Raw genomic sequence first — 10,218 nt, 5'->3', positions numbered from 1 at the left:
GGGTAAGGTCAGCCTGCCAAAATCGCACACGTTTTTGGTGAACACGCCTTTGTTCTTCCAAGTTGCCAACGTGTTCAGATTCTGAAGCTCTAAATGAAGCCAGCTTTTGAAGCTTCAAACGAATGTCAACTCTATATTATGATATATGGTTGGAAAGCTCTGAATGTCTACTTTTCAATGCCGTTGGAAGAACTTCAATTGAATCTCTATAGCTCAAGTTATACTCCATTGAAGGAGGGAAGGTCAGGCTACCATGGTCACGGGCGTTGTTGCTGAACACGCACCTTTTCAGCACGTTAGCAACGTGCCAGCCCCTGCCCCCTTGCTCCATGCTTGCTTCCTGGCGTTTCCATTACACACGCCTATGAACCCAGCGTTGGCAATGTGATTGAGGCTTGGAATTGCCCTCCAGGATTTCCTTCTAGCTCTAAACCTTGCTTGCAACGTTGCCGTTGAACACGCCTTTAGAATCTGGCGTTGGCAACGTGCTAGCCTCCTTCCCTGGACCAAGCTTCCTCCTTGGCATTATCATTGGACACGCCAATGCATCCTCAGGTTGGCAACGTGCTCGAGCTACCATCCAGGGCTATCTCCTTCCTGAACCAAGCTTTGCTTGCTGCGTTACCTTGGAACACGCCTCTAGGAACCAGCGTTGGCAACATGCTCTCCAGGGCTGCCTCCTTCCAGGCTTTGCTCCCTGGCATTGCCTTGGAACATGCCAATGAATTAGCATGTTGGCAATGTGCTCAAGCATAGAAATGCTCTCCATGGTTGCTTGGCGTTTCCATCAAGCACGCCCATGCTTCCAATTTTGGACAACGTGCTCGAGGCTTAGAAGTGCTCTCCATGGTTGCCTGGCGTTGTTAGTGGACACGCCAATATGTTTCTGAGTTGGAAATGTGCCAAGTCCTTCCCAGAATCACTCTCTAGGGTTGCTGGCGTTATCACCAAACACGCCAGTAGTAACCCAAGTTAGCAATGTGCAAGTCCTCTGCTTCCTTACCAAGCTTGATGTGTTCTCAAGCCTTCTTGCTCCAATTCTTACTCCATTGCCTTCTCGCTTCATTATCTATCATTAATCATAGAAACTTCCTCAAAGTTTTGCCATTCTATGCAATCAATTTCAAGAGATTCATTCACATCAACTTGTTTATTAACTCCTTGAATCATTTGCATGAATTTGGCTACAATTAACCTAGTCCTTGGTATTTTTATGCATGGGAGTAAAACTCATCAAAGTGCTTGTTTATTTCAAAGATAATGAATGAAAATAAGCTAAAACTAACTAAACTAGCTAGCTAATATAGTAAATATGCGAATGCATCACAATACCAAACTTAAAATGTTGCTTGTCCTCAAGCAAAAGATAAAGGAATTTGACAAGGGAATTTAAGATGCAAGAATTGAATGTCATAACAGAGAAGACTTCTTTCATGGAATGTGTCATCGTCCTCATTAGTGTAGTCATTTGTTTAGTCCAAATGATCAAGGCTCATCTAAGTTCTCTAGTTAAGATACTTGCTTCCATACTAGTTTGGCTAGCTTTGGTAGACTCTTTTTCATTGCCGTAACATATAATCCTCAAACTATTCTGTTTCTCCTCTTCTTTTTCAAGTTTTCTTTGTTTCAATTGAGCTAAAAATCCTATCTTAAGGCGGCTCTTTAGCATAAGCTTTCAATCAATAATTCCAAACCAGTTGGTTTAAGTTGTTAAGTGTTGAAACACTCTTAAAGATTTACTAACTCAAGCCTCTCTCCTTAACACATTCAATCTCAGGCATATAACTTGAAGTTTTCTTTGGATAGTGGTGTCCAGCACCACTTTGGGTTGCTAAATGTTCTGTTATAGGGCTACTCTTCATGGTGAGTTTTCAATCAATAATCCCGAGTTAGTTAACTCAAGTTACTGGGTGGTAAAGCACCCCTCGAATTTACTTGCCCAAGTATATCCCCTAACATCAATCACCACAGACACATATCCAAAATTCTGTCATTGATGCCTAGTTGTTCAATCTTTGTTCTTTTCTTTGTTTCTCTTTTTCTTTTCAGCTCTTTTTTTTTTTTTGTATTACTTCATTGTCAAGGATCTTTATATCTCTAATTTCTAGAGTCTTATTACCACTAACCAACTAGTCTTATGTGAGCAAGCATCTTAACCCCTTTTAATTTCTTGAGCCATGATCTATTCACAATGAAAACATGTATACTAACACTTTTATGAGACCTACTTATTCTTCTTAAGCTGGATTCCTCTCTGTTTTTGTTCAAACCACATCTTTTATTCCATTGGAAAGTAAAAGAAACTTAAGACAAGCATACATTCCAAGCATATGAGTGATACATGGAATAAGCAACATATATGAAAATGCATTACTGTAAAAGAAAACAGCTTAGAAGGTATATCATGTTTCAGACATACATCTTCTTTATTTATTAAAGCACTAAAAAAAACTTCACCACCTTTAAGCTTTGTGCCCCTTTCCTTTGCTTGATTCTCCTTGCTTTCCTTTGTCCTTTGGATCTTCCCTCTTTTTTTTTTCTTACTTCTCCTTGTTGTTTTGGCATTAAGTCCTCTGCTGTCCACATTCCTGTGCTTATCATTTTGTCTCTTAGCCTTTGATCATTAAACTTCACCCTTGCAATCTCTTGTTCTTCTAACACCTTTTGTACTTCTCCAAATGTTTGGATTTTTGGGTCTAACACTGGGAGTGTTCTACAGATGTAGCTGAGCTTTTCTTGAGTGGTCATATCATATTCAACTCTATCTCTATGTCTTGCCTCCCTAAACATTCTATACTCACTTTGTGTCTTATGGAAGGAACGTTGTCTGTCATCTATCCCTTGGATGAACTCCCTTGGTTGAGCTTGCTCTTGCATCACTCTACTCATGGATTTTTCATATTCAGCAGCTGAGTTGTTGATGGCTTCATGTATTTTGACAAATTGCCCCTTTTGTTGTTCCATCATACAAGTTTGAAATTCCCTTTGCTGATCCATCCATTGAGCTTGAGCTTCTCTTTGCTGATCCATCAATTGCCAGAAGTTCCTTTGTTGTTGGGCTTGTTCCTCTTGGCTTTGTTGAATTTGTGAATATTGCTCAGTAAGTCCTTCCAAGGCAGCTTGAAGTTGGTTCATGTTTAGAGTATTTGGTTCCTCTACTTCTTCTTGCTCCTCCTCTTGCATTGCTTCCCTCCTTTTCTTTCTTCTTGCTAGAGGCTGCCTCTCCAATTGGATTGTGGTGCCATACTCCAATCTTTCCTTGGTGATAGGCTTCCTAATGGACACCACGTCTGTATCTTCAAACTCTTCAAGAGGCACTCCAGCCTCTTCACATAGCCGCAAAATAGTACTAGGATGTCCTAGCCAACTATCTTGTTTGACCTTTTCAGCTATGTCAATGATGTTCTTGGCTATAACTTCTCCCACATTGATCTCTCCTCCTTTCATTATGCAGTGGATCATTATTGCTCTATTCACTATCACTTCGAAGTTGTTTGAAGTAGGGATTAATGACCTCCTCACTATATCGTGCCATCCTTTTGCTTCAGGTATGAGATCACCTCTTCTAAGTTTGAGTGGGAGTCTATGTGAATCCAATACCCACTCAGTGCCTATTTTGCATAAATCACTTAGCACATCCTCACATATTGTGTCATGTTCAACCCTTTCCTCATAGCTAGGTTGTTTGAACCTTTTAGGCTCGGTCTTTAGCACCCTATTGATGGTGTCTGGGCTAAAGTCGACCACTACTCCTCTTACAAAGCTCATGTATGGTTCTTCATCATCAAATTCTCTTATGACATTGGCATAAAACTCATGAATGAGAACCATGCTTACTATTTTAGGTTGATCACAAATAAGCTCCCATTTCCTTTTTCTAATCACCGTTTGTACTTCGGGATACTCTTCTTTTCTTAGCTTGAAAGGTACCTCCGAGACAATGTCTTTGCTTATCATCCAACCAAAGAAGGTGCGTTCATTGTGTTTGGACTTGAACCTTCTTTGATCAAATGTGGCTTGCTCTTCTACCGGTTGCTTGTCCTTTCCCTTCCTAGCTCTTGATGATGAGGCCATTGAAATTCAATTGTGAGGGTCGAATATTCCTCAACACTAAACTTAGAGGAATGCTTGTCCTCAAGCATACAAGAAATGTTTATGAGTGAGGCTTAGAATGATAGATTCACAAAGTAAGAAATAAGAGCTCGGGAGTGGTTGTGAAGGGGAGTGAAGAAGGAGGAAGGTTCGGGTAGGCTAAGGAAATTGGTGCATTATGAATTAAATGTGTGTGACTAGGAAAGGATCACGAGTTTGCTTAGCAACTCTTTGGCTTAAGGCTGAAATTTGTGAGGCAAAGATGATGAGAAGATTGAGTGTAGCTGTGTGATTTTCGGACTATATGAATTGATGAAATGTGGTGATGGTGAGTAGCATATATATATAGGGATGAGTCAAAGTGATAATTGGTGGTTGTTGTGGGTGGTTGAACCAAAATTTATGATGGAGGGTTGATCTTGATGGCTCGGTCAAGACATGGGGAACATGAATCCTCTTAGCTAATGCACGTTGACGTGTTCTTCCTAATGCACAAAACCCAAGGCACATGTGACTTCTCCTTTCTTGTGTGTGTCCGTGATCTTCCATTCAAGATTCTCCCATCACTTCTTTCTTTCACTTCCCTGCAGCAAAAATACAAAGGCATTTCAATGAGCTATAATGCATAAAAGACAAAGAAAGTAAATTTTTTTCGGTTACTTTCATGTGCCTAAAGGAAATGACTTCAATTGCATTTTCTAATTCAGCATTTGTGTAAGTGTGTGGACACCAAACTTAGTCTGTGAATAAGTGTTGCAAAAGAATTTTGCACATATTTTAAGGTTGGTCACACCAAACTTAGTGCCTTTCATACACTTCATGCTAATTATTCTTCATTCCTTTAAATGCACATGATATAACCTCTTATTTATCATCACTAAAGTATGAATTTAAAAGAAAAATCCTGTGCATGGGTTGCCTCCCATGAAGCACTTGTTTATTGTCCTTAACTTGACATTGCATCTCCCTTGCTCATGTTAACAAGTGCACACTTTCTTCCTTGCTCCAGGAACCACCAAGGTAGAGTTTCACCCTATGACCATTGACTATGAAAGTCTCTCTTGAGGCTTCATCAAGCAATTCCAAATAACCATGGGGGATACTCTTGTTATGGTGTATGGACCAGTCCATTTGGATCTAAGCTTCCCAGGGAAAATCTTCAGTTTAGAGTTAAAAAGTAGCACCTTTTGGCCTAGTTCGAATGTCCTTGGAGAGATCTTCTTGTCATGCCACTTTTTTGCTCTTTCCTTGTATATTCTGCCATTCTCATATGCCTCAAGTCTGAACTCCTCTAACTCATTGAGTTGTAATAATCTCTTCTCTCCTGCTGCTTGGGCATCTAGATTCAAGAGTTTTGTAGTCCAAAAAGCTTTGTGTTCAAGCTCTACAGGCAGATGGCATGCTTTCCCATATACTAGCTGAAATGGAGATCTCCCTATAGGGGTTTTGAATGCTGTCCTATATGCCCAAAGTGCATCATCCAGCTTCCTTGCCTAATCCTTTCTTGTTGCTCCTACAGTTTTCTCCAAAATTCTCTTTAGCTCTCTGTTTGCAAGTTCAGCTTGTCCATTTGTCTGTGGGTGATAGGGTGTGGCCACCTTGTGGGTTACTCCATATCTATGAAGGAGAGAGTTCAATTGTTTATTGCAGAAGTGGCTTCCTCATCGCTTATAAGTCCCTTCGGTACTCCAAACCTAGTGAAGATGTTTCTCCTTAGAAATTGCAATACCACACTAGCATCACATGTAGTGGTGGCTATTGTCTCTACCCATTTTGAAACATACTCCACTGCCACCAAGATGTATTTGAATGTGTAGGATGGAGGGAAAGGTCCCATAAAGTCTATTCCCCATAAATCAAAGAGTTCTACTTCCAAGATGAACTTCTAAGGCATCTCATTCTTCTTTGTCAAACCTCTTGTTCTTTGGCATTCATTGCAATGACTCACAAATTCTCTAGCATCCTTGAAGATAGAGGGCCAATAAAACCCACTTTGGAGGGCCTTTGCAGCAGTCCTTTCAGCTCCAAAATGGCCACCATAGCTTGAATTGTGACAATGCCATAGTATGTCCTTCATTTCAACCTCCGGCACACATCTTCTAATCATTCCATCTGGGCATCTTTTGAATAGGAAGGGCTCATCCCACAAGAATAACTTAGCCTCATGTAGCAGCTTCTTAACTTGTTGCCTTGTGTACTCTTGTGGAATACTTCTTCCTGCTTTGTAGTTGGCCATGTCCGCAAACCAAGGAGTTTGTTGAATTTGCAAGAGGTGCTCATCTGAAAAATTTTCATTCACTGGTTGGGAGGTGTCTTGACTTGTCCCTTGTGGCAACCTTGATACGTGGTCAGCAACCTGATTCTCACTTCGTTTCCTGTCTTTTATCTCAATGTCAAACTCTTGTAGGAGTAGTATCCATCTAATTAGCATTGGTTTGGCGTCATGTTTTGACATTAGATACCTAAGACCAACATGATCAGTGTACACTAAAATTTTTGATCCAATCAAATATTGTCTAAACTTATCAAATGCATATACCACGGCTAATAATTCCTTCTCTATTGTGGTATAATTCCTTTGGGCTTCGTTTAATACTTTGCTTGCATAGTAGATGACATGGTGCTTCTTGTCCTTCCTTTGCCCTAGCACAGTACCAATTGCAAGATCACTTACATCACACATGAGTTCAAAAGGCAATTCCCAATTTGGGGGTGTGATAATTGGTGCTGTGATGAGCTTAGCTTTTAGAGTCTTGATAAACCCATATTTTATGATATATATTGTGCTCAATTCAAGAGATTTATTCAATCCTTCACCCACTTATTCATGAAAATTGTATGGTTTTACTTTTTCTTCCTTATTATGTGATATATGTGAAATACATGTTTCTTATGCTTTGAAATTATTTATTTTAATTATCCTTTATTACCATTCGATACCGTGATTTGTGTGTTGAGAAGTTTTAGATCTTCTAAGGTAGAAATGACTTAAAGGATGGAAAGGAAACATATAAAAATGGAAGGAAAGCACAAAATGGAGTTTTTGAAGAAACTGGCAACGACGCGAACGCATGGACGACGCGGCCGGATGCCTAGCGCGAAAAGACAGTGACACGAACGCGTGACTGACGCAGATGTGCGCCATGAGCAGAACACAGATGACGCGTACGCATGACCGAAGCGAACGCGTGACAAGGAAAACTCCAGATGACACGACCGCATGACCCACGCGGACGCGTGGCAGACGCCACGCACCAGAAATTACAGAAAACGCTCCCAACAATTTCTGAAACCCTTTTTGGCCCAGATCCAAGTCCAGAAGGCACAGATTAGAGGTTATGAAGTGGGGGAATGCATCCATGAAGAAGAAGGGATATCCAATTATTCACTTTTCATAGTTTAGATGTAGTTTTTAAAGAGAGAGGTTCTCTCCTCTCTCTTAGGTTTTAGGATTAGGATTTCTTATTATTTCAATTTAGTATTCCAACTCCTTATCAGGTTCAATATTTCTTTTACTTTATATTTCTCTTTTACCTCCAGATATTTTAATGCTTTCCTTTAATTACTTTTGTTGCCAAATTGGCTTATGAACCATTCATGTTTAGATTTGAATTTCTATTTAATATAATTTGAGGCATTTCAGTTTATTATTGCTTTCTTTTATTTATGCTACTGTTGCTTCCAATCTGAAGACATTTTTATTCGAGTAAGTTTACTTTTCTCCTTTTGGCTTTGGTTGATTAATTGGCAACTCTTGAGTTATCAAACTCAACGTGATTGATAATTGTTGTCTTTGCTAATTGAATTGAACTTCAATAATTCCAGTCCTTTCTTAGGAATTGACTAGGACCTGAGGATCAAACTGATTAGTCACTTGACCTTCCTTTGCTTTAGTAAAGGCTAACTAAGTGGGATTAAATCTCAATTCTCATCACCATTGATAAGGATAACTAGGATAGGACTTTTAAATTCTCATACCTTGCCAAGAGTTTATTTTACAGTTATTTATTTATTTTATTTGCCATTTAAATTACTTGTTCCTTACTTTCAAAACCCCAATTTACAAAACTCATAACCAATAATAAGAACATACCTCCCTGCAGTTCCTTGAGAAGACGACCCGAGGTTTGAATACTTCGATTATCAATTTTAAAAGGGGTTTGTTACTTGTGACAACCAAAACGTTTGTAAGAAAGGATTTTTGTTGGTTTAGAAGCTATACCTGCAACGAGGATTTATCTGCAAATTTTTAGACCACACAAAATGGCGTCGTTGCCAGGGAATTGCAAACGTGTGCCTTACTATTGGTTATTGTAAATATTTTTCTTTTATTTGTTTATTTGTTTTTGTTTTTTCCTTTTATTTTTATTAGCTACTATGAATTCTCACCTCTCTCGCTTTGAGTTTGGTTCTAATATTGTTGAAGGGAATGGAAGTTATAGCAGGAACATGCATCAAGGTCAGAGCAATCAAAGATGGATGGAGCCAAGAGGATCTGATCAACCTTTTAGGCAACAACACCCTCCAAGATATCATGGGCAAAGACCACTCTATAATGCATACCAAGCTGATAGATATGGTGGACCCCCTTGTAATTACCAACAAGCCCCACCCTGTACTTATAGACCATCCTCTCAACATAGATTTGAACCACCACACTCACAAGTTCCTTTTCACCATTCACCATCATATGACCCTTATCTACCACAATCCCAACTCCAATCCACTTACTCGCAAACACCACCACTTTCCTGTGTACCATGTCCATATCCATCACCTCGAGAATCACAGGCTTGCCTCAAGGAAACAATAGATTAACTTCATACAACCCTTCATCAGCTGGAGCAAGCAATATATCAATTATCTTCCAGACGTTTAGACACTCAAGGAACTCCAATAGCTTTATGTGGAGAATCTAATGACAAACGTAGCATGAAGGAGACACTGGAAACCCCAGTAGGCAGTAGTGAGCATCACTTTATTCTGGAACAATTGGAGGAAGCTCAAATTATCCAAGAAGAAGAAGTACTGGTTGAAGATTTAGGAGATGCTGAACCTCCATGGGAATCCAGAGTTGTGAAAAATTCTGTCAAGGACGTTACAATTAATGCTAAGGAGGGTAGTGAACAACCCCCAAAGCGGGTATTTCATGAAGAACTAGACGGAATAACCCAAGACGCAAGTTTCCTTGATGATGATAGTCACAAGTCAAGTTCTCCTAGTAATGAACTTGCATCCGCAAGTGAATTCTCCGAGATTGAAGAATCTTCCCCAAGTGAATACGAAGATGATGCGGAGGTAGATTTCTCTCAACCTCCAGTTTATGACTTGAGTGATGCGGAAGATGTCGAAGACTTTGATCAAGACGTCGTTGCATTTGAAGAAGTTTGCAAGAAAGTGGAGGAATTCGCAGAAGATCACAAGGGAGTAGAACTTACAGAACCACTGGAAACACCTATCCCAAGGCCATTACCACCTAATACAAGCTTCAAGTGGGTACAATCCTTAACCTTTATCTTTACTTTTCCACTTGAATATTGTTTGCTTGAAACAGATGGACAGCTTAGAGCTCTCTGCGGCTATAAGAGTAAGAGGGAAATGGCTCGTACTCAGAGCTGGTGCACAAGGTTCAATAAGGTTCCACGCTTCAATTCGAAGTGCACGGATTGGTATCATGTTCAATCGAATGGATCTCGGAAAACGTTTGATCATCTTGGTGAGAATCTAATTTCTAAACCGCCCGGATGGAAGCATATAGATCAAGACAAAGGCGGATTTAAAAGCAAAGTTTGGGATCCTGGAAAATATTCTGATGTTCATCACCCCGGGAGCCTGAGAACCTGTTTGAAGCTGCTCAAAAGCTTCACATGCCTAGTTTGGGACCCTGGAGGCTGTTGGCATTCCAAACATTGGTGGAGATTTCTGGATGAATTTAAGCATAAGCCGCCATAACAGGAAGCTCATCCAATGTCCAACTTAAGGACTTTAACTAAAAGTGCTAGGTGGGAGACAACCCACCATGGTATGGTCGTTTCTCTTTCAATTTTTATTTCGTACTGTTTGATTTTATATTATATTATTTTTTTACTGAACCTGGATGTTATTCATAGCATTTGCATTGCATAC

The sequence above is a fragment of the Arachis ipaensis genome, chromosome B10 (assembly GCF_059453495.1).
Source record: "Arachis ipaensis isolate K30076 ecotype BB chromosome B10, ASM5945349v1, whole genome shotgun sequence".
Classification (NCBI taxonomy): domain Eukaryota; kingdom Viridiplantae; phylum Streptophyta; class Magnoliopsida; order Fabales; family Fabaceae; genus Arachis; species Arachis ipaensis.
Note: the sequence above shows the minus strand (reverse complement) of the source record.